The sequence below is a fragment of the Fukomys damarensis genome, unplaced genomic scaffold (assembly GCF_012274545.1).
Source record: "Fukomys damarensis isolate Sample0158 unplaced genomic scaffold, DMR_v1.0_HiC HiC_scaffold_12, whole genome shotgun sequence".
Taxonomy (NCBI): Eukaryota; Metazoa; Chordata; class Mammalia; order Rodentia; family Bathyergidae; genus Fukomys; species Fukomys damarensis.
This window is the reverse complement of record NW_022900924.1, coordinates 56,893,870-56,904,410: the sequence shown is the minus strand read 5'-3', so window position 1 is coordinate 56,904,410 and position 10,541 is coordinate 56,893,870. Positions and strand designations below refer to the sequence as shown.

The 10,541-nt window shown below is 59.5% G+C and overlaps 1 protein-coding gene across 5 annotated transcripts in view; it reads right to left on the bottom strand.

The window, feature by feature from the left end:
- Positions 1-4,208: 4,208 nt before the first annotated feature.
- Positions 4,209-10,541, bottom strand: part of LOC117285736 — a 10,358-nt gene continuing 4,025 nt past the window's right edge. The window contains exons 3-6 of one of the 5 annotated variants that reach the window (XR_004516868.1): positions 8,304-8,429; positions 5,821-8,178; positions 5,241-5,324; positions 4,209-4,717 (exon numbers count right to left, since the gene is read on the bottom strand). The gene's annotated coding sequence lies outside the window, so the exon portion shown is untranslated. Of the gene's footprint in view, positions 5,325-5,820; positions 8,179-8,303; positions 8,430-10,541 lie in introns of all 5 variants that reach the window. The other 4 variants (XR_004516869.1, XR_004516867.1, XR_004516870.1 and 1 more) reach the window with 4 other exon arrangements.

The window sequence follows — 10,541 nt, the reverse complement described above, 5'->3', positions numbered from 1 at the left end:
GTAGTGTGAAAGGGGCCATGATGAATGAGCTCGCTAATAATCTTTTCCTTTACTGACACCCTTTTATGTTCTGGCAGGCGTGCGGCCTCCTCCCCTCACCGCGCAGCTACCTTCTGTCCTGTAGCCCAGCCTGCCTGGCGGAGGGGCCTGAACTGTGGCCCGTTCCGGGCTACTCTCCTCCCGCCTGGGGCGGACGGTGTGGGGCCCGGCCTCAGTGCTGTCAGGCACCGGTTCCTGGTTTTCCTCTTTTCTCAAAGCCCCCTTTCCTTCCTTCATACCTTTGTTCCTTCATTCCTGCTTCCCTTGCCCTCCTCTTTCTTTTCTTTCCTTTCTCCCCCCCACTTTTCTTTCTTTTTAGCAGTACTGGGATGGAACCAGAGGGCCTTTGCCTGAACTACATCCCTGGCCCTATTTTAGTTTTAATTTTTAGATACTGCTCTGCTAATTCCATATATTGCCCGGGTTGGGCTCAAATTCATGATCCTCCTGCCTCAGCCTCCCAGAGTGCTGAGATGACCGGCAAGCACTGCCACACCTGGCTTCCATAACCTCTTGTCACTTCTTCCAGCACCGTCTTCCCTGACGGATGAGGGACCTGGGTGCTCTTGTGCCCAGGGCCCACACAGCCACCTCTTCTGGAGCAGCCCTGGAGACCCTGGCAGCAGGGGCTGAGGCGGGGGTGACAGCGTGCTGCACAGCTCCTCCTGGGCTCGAGCAGTGGTGGTTCAGTGGGGCCTGAGTGCTGAGGCTTCTCGTCCCGGACCTATCTCCTGTGCTCCTCCCTGCACACCGGGCGGCTCTCCTGCCGGCTGAGGGCTCCAGCCTGCTGGGTGCCGTGTGAGGTGGGCTTCCCTCTCCTGCCCAGTGAGGGCGGCCAAGCCAGAGGAGAAGGTGGCACATTCACCTTTGCTGACACGGTGCCTGCTCCCCAGACACCCACAGGCTCTCTGCCTGGCGCCTTCCTCCTGCCTGAGCCTCACCTCCAGCGCCAGCCCCTTGCCCCGACTCCCCCAACACCTGCTATCCCCCGCCTTGACCCACTGGAGCCTCGCTTTCCTGCGCCTGGTTTCCTGTCCCTGCCCACGGGATGCCCCCCCCGGGCCGTGGCCATCCTGCCCTCCCAGGCCCACATCAAACAGCTCCTGGGGAAGCAGAACCAACAGCATATGCAGAGGGGTTCTCCTGCCCTGCCTGACGGCTGCAGAATCAGAACTGGCTCTGTTTTCCAGCTGCGAGCACCCGCACCTGTGTCCCGTGGGGGACAGCATGGCAGCCGAGTGCCGTCATGGCACCTGCCTGTATTCACAGCCGCCTTGCACTGTGCGACTGGATTCCATGAGGAAACGCAGGCCATGGATTAAATACATGTTGTATTAAGAAGCTTCCCATTTTATCGCAGGCTGTGCAGTGCCAGAAAAGCGTTCTGCATGTTAATTAAGAGAGCCGGGCTTTTAAGACTTCTCCCTCTAACTTTGTAATTTCTTTGGGGCTGGGGGGCTCTAGGGAGACTCCTCGAAGAGTGGATCCCGTCGGGGGGACGGGCCGGGCCTGTCTGGGGGCCTACAGCAGGCTGGTTGGGCGGCGGCTGCGAAGTAGCTGGAGAGGTGGCAGAGGACTTCTGCCTTCAGTGGGCGCTGTGCCCTCTGGGCCAAGGCTGGAATGTGGCCCAGGGAACAGTTAAGCAAGAGGCAGGATGAGAACTGAGCGAGCCCAAGAATCAGAGTGGAGCGGATGAGCTGGGATTCCGGGAACGGAGCATCTGACCTCACGCCCAGTGAGGCGGCAGCGTGGCCAGCGCGGTGTGGCAAGAACGAGGGGCGGCAGGAAGGTGCCCCCCTCAGAGGCACTGTGGTGACAGAATGAAGGCCGGCCTTGCAGTTCTCTTGGCCTGGGCTGAAACGCGGAGCCAGGCCTTGCTGGGACTCTGTCTCTAGGGGAGGAGCCCGGGCAGGCTGGATTCCCAGACACAGGTGCGCCCAGAATCCCGCGGCCGGTACCTGTGCCCCCTCCGGGAGGCAGAGACTCCGAGCTCCGCCCAGCTGCTGGGCCCCTCTCGCCTCCCCCCTCCCCTGCAGGCCGGCTGCTGCTCACCTCAGACACTGCTGGGCCCTGCCCTGCACACTCTGCTGCCCGTCCAAAACCCCCTGCCCCTGAGCTCTGGAGTCGTGCAGGGTGAAAAGAGCGCTGCAGCTGCGGCGACACTGAGACAGCCTGCTGAGGTCTGCCCAGGCCAAGGCGAGGCCCCTCCTCCCCTGACCACCCTGGGCCGGGTTTATTGCGGCGCTGTTCCGGCCGTGGCCAGCAGGGGGCAGCCCCTCTCGCTCCGCTCCGCCCGCCTCCCTCCCTGCAGGCTTGCAGAGGCCGTCTGGGGACAGGTGCCGTGCACCCCTGGCAGCGGGCTGGTTGTCCCGCTCCTTCCTGGCTCTGTTCCGAGCTTGACAGGGGAAGATGCTCAAGTTGGTCCTGTCCCTACCGAGGGACACTCAGCCTCCTCTGCCAGAGGATGTGCCCTTAGTAACCTGGGGATGTAATGTGTTCTGAGGCGTGGCATGCCCTAGGGAGACAGTTCATGGGGGCACATACACCACACAGGGGTGTGCCCTACATGGGCAGCACATTCGTGGAGGCGGCACAGGCCTCCAAGGTGACGCTCGGGGTGGAACTGAGGTTCAGCCCTAGCCAGTCGCTTTAGGTCTGAGAACTACAGGGCACCCAACCTGCCAACCTGTGACTTAGTTTACAGTTTTATAGCCCAAGGGCCATGCAGGGACACGGGTGCTGAATCCACTGAGCTCCTGTGCCCAGCTGAAGGTGGCTGCCACCCAGGCCCAGAGCGGGGCTCCGATCCCTGTGCTCCCCACCCATGGCAAATGGTTCCTTCTTCAAGCCCAGTAGGCAGAGATGGAAGTGAGTGGGAGTCACTTAGGATTTATAAACAGTGGAATAAAGCAATACTGTCTCTCTTGTCCCTCCATTTAGTGCTCTGTTCCATTTCTTAGTGGCCCCATTCTTTATCAAGCTTGGACAGAGGGGACAGTGAGTCACACCCCAGGGATGGGCTGGGAGAGCACCGTGGTCCCCGCCCTGTGGGCTGCTGTGTCTTCACAGCATGGGAGGCTGGGCTGCACTGGGTGCGGGCAGGGTGGGGGCCCAGCTCGGTATTAGGGAGACAGAGCCAGCCTCGCTGCACCGGGCTTCTGCACTAGGATTCCGGCTGTCCTGCTGTCCTGGAGACTTCTCCCTTCAAGCAGGAAAGACGTCCCCCGCACCTGTCCTGGCCCTCACCTGGGCTCGAACCCACTTTCCTTCCTTCTTATTGAACACATGAGGGTGCTGAGGTTTGAGCAGTTACGTGCCTTAAGGAAAAGGGAGAGGTGGTCTTCACAGAGACAGGACAGCAGAGGCTGGTGTCAGGACCCCAGGGGCCCCGAAGGTGGGGCGCTCTGTGCATCGTTGGCTCCAGGTGCCCTTCGGGAACACAGCAGTGCAGGCAGGAAGGAGTAGACCAGAAGGCCTGAAGCCCAGCCGGCCATCCGGAGGCGAGGCGGGGGTCACAGGACTGGGCAGTGGCCTCTGTCCTCATATCTACCCTACAGGAAGTGGAGTGGCGGGGCGCATGGCGGACCTGGCCTCTTCGCTGGCCGTCACCCTGCCAGCTCGCCGTGGCGCATTTGGGTGTGCAGGCCAAGGTCATTGCCAAGGATGTCCCACTCTGCTCCTTGGTGCTCCCGAGTGGGGGAGTGGCAGAGGGCCGCAGGAGAGTATTGACCGTGTTGTCAAGGGTTAGTATGCATTCAGAAAGGTGTTCCTACAGACCGTGATTCTAACCCCATTTCACTAAAAGAAATCCAGAACTGGAGTTGAATGCTATCTCTGCGTTTGTTCATGAACCAGGCACCGAAAGCCCACATCTTCCTGTCCACATCTCCAGATGGTTTTGTGCTTAAAGTTTGACTTGTTTTTTTGTTTTGTTTTTTTCCTGAGATCAATACATTTGATGGAGAACAGCAATGCTTTTATCCCATGGGAGAGGGAAGTCGGTGACTTGCTCCTGGCTTTTTGGTGTTGAGAGATCTGTTTGGGGAATATGGTTTCTGCTGAGTTAAGTAGAATTGGTTTAAAACTCGTGGGGCAGATTTCATGGTGAAGTCTAAAGTTTGCAGATTCAGAGACTTGAGGGAGGGACAGTGTCCTCTGATAATTTATTTTGGTAACATTTAATTTAGCAGTCATTATTTACATCAACACTTGGGAATATCTGGGGGATCAACAGAGCCTCAAGGAGGGCCTGATCCTGTTTACAGATCTGTGCATTTGTTTTTTCTTTTATCTGTGAAGTGGCTTTTTAAATCCCAACAGAGGGGAGCAAGTCTGTCCTCTGGGTACAGGGGAGGGGAGGATGGTCCCGCTGCGGCCCCTCGAGTGCCGTCCTCTGCAGTTTGCAGGGAGGGGCAGAGAGGGGCATCCCCATGCCTCAGAGCGTGTGGCTGCAGCTTCTCTGGATGTCTTCGCGGGCCCCAGGTGAGGCGGGGCGTGGAACAAAGTCCCAGTCCAGTTCCTGGAGAGGTGGAGGGCGATGAGGCGTCGTTCCTCTGGATCGTTTCCCTGATGACTTTCGGGACAGGCTTTGGAGCAGGAGCAGCAGGACCCAATCCCCGTGGGCCAGCAGGCCAGGCCTCCTCCTGCCAGTGCCCAGGAGCAGAAGCCGGAGAGGAACCTGTGGCCAGGGGGGACATTGATGCCTATGCCTGCCTCGGAGCAGCCCAGAGTCAGCCCTGGGTCCCACACGGGCCCGAGCCACGCACAGCCTGGAGACCAGCCCAGTGGGGACACAGAGAGGAGCGGGAAGCAGGGGACGAGGAGGCCTGCCCAGTGCAGGGGAGCACTTTCCATCCAGCGCTGAGAGCGCCGGAGTCCACCCCGACACCAGAGGCCGGGACCCCTCCCTGTGGCCTCCGGCTGGCTTGGGCCGGTCCTGTTGTCACTTTTTTTTTCCACTTGGGATTCTGGAACCCCACCCAGCCCAAGCTGCGTGGAGTGGGTTTGCCTTGGTCTGTGAAGAGTCAGTGGGGTGATTTTGTCATCTTAATGAAAGGAGTCCCCAGTCTTTGCAGATTGGAAGATATCACATGTGAGCCCAGACTTCCGCTCCTCTCAGAAGCCAGGACTCTGTGACACTGGCCTGAGGCCGCAGGAGGGCGGCTGCTGTCCCTTCTCCCTGGCGCTCACACCCCACTTACAAACCCGGGCCACTGAGTCCGAACTTGATTCGCTTCTCCCACGACTGCGGGAAGGTGGTCTGGATCCGTCCATTTCATCCCATCCTGAAGATGAGGAAACAGACAGAGCAGCCGCCCGGTCACGCAGCTGCCCCTCCCTCTGCAGTGCCGCCCACCTGGCATGGACAGCAGCAGCAATGCTGGCAGTGGAGATTCAGCAGGGTGGCGTGGGGATCCCGTCTCCCCGGTGCACCCCACAGCGGCAGCGGGGTCCCTTCTGAGTCCCTTCCCTGGAGCGTGGGCAGGGCCTACACTTGCTCCCAGGGGCGGGAGGTGGCATCAGTGAGCCTCGGCCTGGCAGCAGAGTGACCCAGAGAAGAGGGTGTTTGTCACTGAAGCACAAGGAGGACAACCCGTGCTGGACATTCGGCAGGGAGCAGCCTCTGGGCACTGGAGCGAGGAAGCTGGGTTGGCCGGCTCTGGGGCACAGACGGTGCGAGGCAGTGCTGTGGGAGGCAGGGCTGGGGAGGAGGCCAGATGCCGGCCTGGCTAGCGGAGGGTCAACACCAGACTCAGCAGGTGGCGTCGGCAGGCTGGAGACCTGGCTGTGTGGTCGCAGCTCTGGCCGAGTCCTCTGGGGCGGGGGTGGAAGTGACCCTGCCACCTTCAGGCCAGCTCTCCCTCTGTGAACCGGACCCCTGATGCCAAGCTTTGTCCTGTAGCGGGAAGGTGCTGGGCCTTCACTCACAGCAGCACAGAACTTCCCGTCTCCGGCCCTCCTGCCATGGTGTGCCCGTCGCTGGCCATACATCTGCTTCCGGGCACCTGGATGTGGCTGCGACTCAGGCCAGGCAAGCAGGAAGAGAAGAGAGGTGGTTCACACAGCCTCGGGGGCCTGCACACTTCCTCTCCCTCCGCACCCTCCCAGCTGGAGTAGGTCCCTTTCTTATCCCCGGGGACTGCGTGTGAGCCCCGCATTCGGGCTATGCCGTACACACCGCCACCTGTGTGCAGACCGGAAGGGGCCCACGAGAAGCTATCGTGGAAGAGGCCTGCCTCGTGGGTGCGGTGCCACCTCCCGCCCTCAGCAAACCTGTGTGGGAGCTTGGGATCCGGACAAACAGCCCTGGGCAGGCAGGGTACAGACAGCCAGGTGTGGCCATCGCGAGAGACCTGGTCATGATGGTCGCGGGCCGTGAGAGACACCTTTGTTTTCAGTCACAGAGATGTTGCTGTCCGTTGCGGAAGCACAAGGAGGATGACCTGTGCCCTGAGCTCCACAGAAATCCCTGCCAGAGAGGACACCAAGATGGAGGCGGGAGGAGGAGAGCCTGGGGTGGAGACGGAGTCAGCCAGGAGATGGGGTGAGGGGCTTTGGAACAGTCTGTGACAGTGAGGACGGAGGGCCCTGAAGCTGTCTGGACGGCGTTGCCCCTGGCATTGGCACCACTGGCACAGGTCCAAGAGAAAGACGCAGAACACCCAGTGTGGACATGGAGGGCCGGCGGGAGGAGTAGGCAAGGGATCTGCCCCAGACCTCCGGCGACGCCAGCCTGGTGTGGGCGGGGAGAGCTCACCCCCAGAGCCCCGCCACAGCCCAGGACTCCAGGACCCGTGCCAGGCCCTTAGAGTGACTGCAGCATCTCGGGCCCGGTGCACAGCTGCTCCCGGCCGGCTTCCTCAGCGGGTCCCGTGGCACTGGGGTCACCCTAGCTGACCTCCTGTCCCCCGAAGCTGCCTGGCTGCCCATCCGACTCCCTCAGGGCCCCACACCCACGGGGGTCTGACTGTGGCCTCTTCTCCCGGGCGTGCGGGACCTCGGCCTCAGTGACCCTAAGCCCAGCCTGCGTCCAACCCAGCGCAGGGTGAAGGGAGGAAGGGCGAGTGCATCTGGAGCCGATGGCTGAGTGAGGCTGGAGAGGGAAAGACCTGAGCGAGGGCCCGTTTCCCATCTGCTGCTTACTGAGACCGTGGGATGCGAGGAGCACCTTCCTCCGAGCAGATGCTCCCCCTAGCGCCCCACCTTGGCCTTGGCCTTCTCGCCAGCCCTCTGTGCCCCTTCTGTTCGTGGTCACTGTGGGGGCTTCTCTAGGCCACTTATAAGGAGTGCGAGGGGTGCAGGAGGGTAAGCCTGGGTGGGAACTGCAGGCCGATTCCCATCTCTGCTGCCCCCTCCTTCCCGGCCTTCCCTGACCCTCGTGGGCTGCAAGTGCTGCGGTGGGAGGTGCACCTGGTTCTTGCGCTGCTGAAGACCTGACCCCTCCCTGCTGGATCTTGGCATCCCAGGAAGGAGGGAGGAGTTTGTCGCTTCCCCATGGCCTGGCGGAAGCACCCAGCCAGGGACCTGTGGCCAGAGCCAGTGGGGATTGTTGGGTGCGTGGGGCACGTGCTCTGGGGGTAGCAAGAGTGAGGTGTGGACCCTCAGCCTGGGGGCCCTCAGTGCCTCTATCCCAGCCCGGCCTCTACGGTGACTGAGACTGCAGCTTTGCCCCACCTTCCGCGGGGGGCGAACCTGGCAGGAGTGAGGAGGAGACCCCTCCCGCAGTTCTGCCTTGGCTGTGGATGACTCGGATCACGGTCCACCATCTTGGGAGAGAGGAAGCTGAGCTGAGGAGTGACACGGGGCACTGCAGGGACCCCACACGGAGCCTCCCTTCTCTCCCCTTCTCTTGGCCCCTGAGGAAGGAGCTACCCCAGAGGCCCTGCTCCTCTGTCCCCTCTCTGGTTGCAGCTAGAGGTCAGTGGTCAGGGCCAGGGCTCCCCTGGCTCTCCATGGCCCTGCCTAAGGCTATAGGCACTGTCCTGGTCACTTTCCCTGTCACTGGGACACAACGGCCGACACCCCCAACTTAGAGGAGGCGAGGTTCACTGTGGCTTGCAGTTTTAGTCCATAGTCAGTTGGTTCTGTGGTCAGCTGGTTCCATGGTCAGCTGGTGGAAGGTGATGGCAGAGGAAAAACCTGCTGGCCCGAGTGTGGCCAGGAAGCAGAGAGAAAAGAGAGGAACTGGGGACAAGCACGTGCCCTTCCAGGTCACACCCCGTGACCACCTGCACCCAGCCCCAGCCTCCCAGCAGCACACTCACCCTCTCACCCGTGGATGGACCCACTGACCAGTATGGCGCCCCAAGGACCAGTCCTTTCACAGAGGAGACTGTAGGGGGACATTGTAGATCTCGTCTTTATCTTTCTTACAGCTTCCCGGGGGTCATCTGGGAACAATCCAGCAGGAGTGTTCATAGCAGTTCAACCAATAATCAATCAAAAGCCAAGCCCCCTGCCAGCTGTTAATGGACTCCTCAAATATCTACCAAGTGCCGCCGTGCTCCTGGTGCCCTCTAGTGCTGAACAGAGTGACAGACAGAACCCCAGAGCAAGACAGGATATTGCTGGCTTAGCAAATATTCACATGGGAACACAGAACAACAAATGAGATAAACAAATATCACCAGAGAAAAGCAGAGGTGCTTCAAGAGAGGATCCCACTCTGGGAGGCTGAGGCAGGAGGGTGGCAAATTGGAGCTCAGCCTGGGGAGCTCAGCAACTTAGTGAGACCTTAGTGAGATGTTGTCACAAAAAGAAGATCGATTTTGGCTTAGAGGGAGGAATGTAAGAAAGATTGCCCTGAAAATGGGTGAGCCCACAGCAAAAGGAGGTCTTAGCCCGGGGAGGGTGCAGGCTTCCAGGGAGAGGGTGTGTTAGTGTGGAAAAGGCTCAGGGTGCTGCCAGAATCACTGAGGCAGGAGTGGCAGGAGCTGAAACTCATAGGGGCAAGAGAGTGTCCAAGCGTGGTCCCACACCACTATCCTCATCTGAGCAGGGTCCACACCCAGGCCAGGTGACCCAAACACACACCCAGGGTATAGCAGAGACACTGGAGCCAGTCAGGAGGCGAATCCCTGAGCCAGCACCAGGTGCCAGGCCAAGGTCCCTGCCCATCACTGCCTCTCTCTGCAGCAGGTGTGAGGTACAGCAGGGGCGTGCTAGGGGCCTGTGAACCAGGGTGGTGATGTGCATGGACCCTGCCATTCTCTGTAACAGGGAGGTGGCTGCACCTCTAAGTTGGGATGTGTCTTGTGACATTTCCATTGCTGAGACACAATACCTGACACTCCAAGCTAAAGGAGGAGAGGTTTACTTGGCTCACAGTTTGTGGAGGTTTCAGCCCCTGGTAGGCTGGCTCCAAGGTAGGGCATCATGGCAGATGAGCGTTGCAGAGGAGGAACAGTCCTTGGCAGGGTAGACAGGAAGTGGGGGGGAGAAGGGAGGAGCTGGGAGGGATATGAACCCTACCAGGCCACGCCCCCAATGACCACCTCTTCTGATGAGACCCCGCCTCCTAACAGCAAGTTAGCTCTGGAGCTGCCACAATCCGTCTCCTTTCGAAGCCCTATCTATGAGCTCATGAGGCTATGGTGGGACATGTAGATCTCAACTACAACAGGTTGTCTCCTCCATGTTGCAGTAAATAAGAAGGAATCTTGAACCTTCTGTTCTAGCGTGGAGCTGGAGCAAGGACTGACCACAGCTGTGCATGGCTGTTTTTCAGGCAGCTTGTTACACAGCAGTAGGTAGCTGCTACAGCACTAACAGTCATGCATGAGCTCAGCGAATGGGCCCAGCAGTGTGGGGGCACTGTGATGGTTTAGACCTAGATGGCCTCACGTGCTCACAGGCGGGGCTTTGGAGGTGACTGGATTAAAGCAGATTTGTTATCAGGAGGTGAGGTCTGGTCCAAAGAGGCGGGCACTGTAAGCAAGACCTGGAAGGCGGCATCTCCCTCCTGGCTCCTCCTTTCACTCTCTGCTTCCTGTCCACCATGCTCTGAGCAGCTGTCCCCCCCCACCGCCATGGTGCCCTGCCTTGAAGCCAGCCGACATGCAAGGACTGAAATTCCTGCAAACTGTGAGCTAAAGTTAATCTCTCCTTTCATTTCTGAGTCAGGGTTTGAGTCAAGGAACGGTAGACACTCCTTCGGTAGCGATTCCCCCGGGGGCAGCAAAGTCCTCCGAAGCTCCCCACCACAGGTATGTGTGTTTGCCCTCAGAGATGGGGCATCAGAGAGCCTCTCCCCAGAGCTGTCATTTGAAGACTGGAACTCACCAGGCGTGGGGGAGGCACGCCTGTCAGCCCAACACTCTGGGAGGCTGAGGCAGGAAGATTCCAAGTTGGAGCCCAACCTGGGTAACTTAGCCACTTAGTGAGACCCTGTCTCAAAATAAAAAATAAAAAGAAAGGGCTGTGGATGTAGTCCAGCAGGAAGGTCCTGGGTTCAATTCGAAGTACTGCAAAAAAAAAAAAAAAAAAAAAAAAAAAAAAAAAAA